Below are 936 nucleotides of genomic sequence, written 5' to 3'. Positions count from 1 at the left end.
ATAAAAGTATTTATCAAACAATTGACTGATATGGCTGAGTTATCGACATAAACGGCTGACTTATGAAATATTTGTAAACTAGAATTATTATAACTCTAAATTAAAATATAGAATGAAAAAATGAATATTACAATCATAATAAGCAATAATAAGTAATAATTATAGACAAAGATTGATTTTTACACAGTCTGATCAAAATGTGTAAAACATTCAAAACATAACATTTAGGGGTTAGGGTTAGGGTTAGGGTTAGGGTTTGAGGTTTAGGATTCATATTTCTAACATTATGAGTTTTAATATAACAGTTTGGTTTTTGTTATATTGTGTTTGGTTTAAGGTGGTAATTTGGATATACTAATATGATAACCATTTGAAAATTTAAAAAATTTTGAAATTATTTTTCGGTTATTTCTGGTTATGAGTCGGTTAGATGAATATATAACCAAAATAAATAATCCAAATGTTATCCAAATTGGTTCGATTAACTTAATATAACCAATAGCAAGTCGAATATAACCGTAATTAACCAAAAATAATGGAAAAAATAGTTTCCGGTTCGGTTCGGTTTGGTCGGTTATTTAATCATTCTAATTTGAGGGTTGGCTGAGTTATGGTAAAGTTATCGCTGAGTTATCGTTTAGGGTTTTCTCAATAATATTAAAACGTATTTTTCTTTCTTTCCTGGGTCTTTTGTTTTGTCAGATTCCTAATAAGTATTAAAACGTCTCTCGATGTCACAAAAAGTGTTGTTAGAGAAGCGCAAAAAATCACTAATTCCGTGCTTGCTCAAATCCACACGTATAATAAATTCATCAAGTGAGCTTTTTTCACAAGATATTATTTTCTGGGTCTTTTGTTCTGTCAGATTCCTAATAAGTATTAAAACATTTCTCGATGTCACAAAAAATGTTGTTAGGGAAGCGCGAAAATCACTAA

Source organism: Camelina sativa, chromosome 17, assembly GCF_000633955.1.
Source record: "Camelina sativa cultivar DH55 chromosome 17, Cs, whole genome shotgun sequence".
NCBI lineage: Eukaryota > Viridiplantae > Streptophyta > Magnoliopsida > Brassicales > Brassicaceae > Camelina > Camelina sativa.
Note: the sequence above shows the minus strand (reverse complement) of the source record.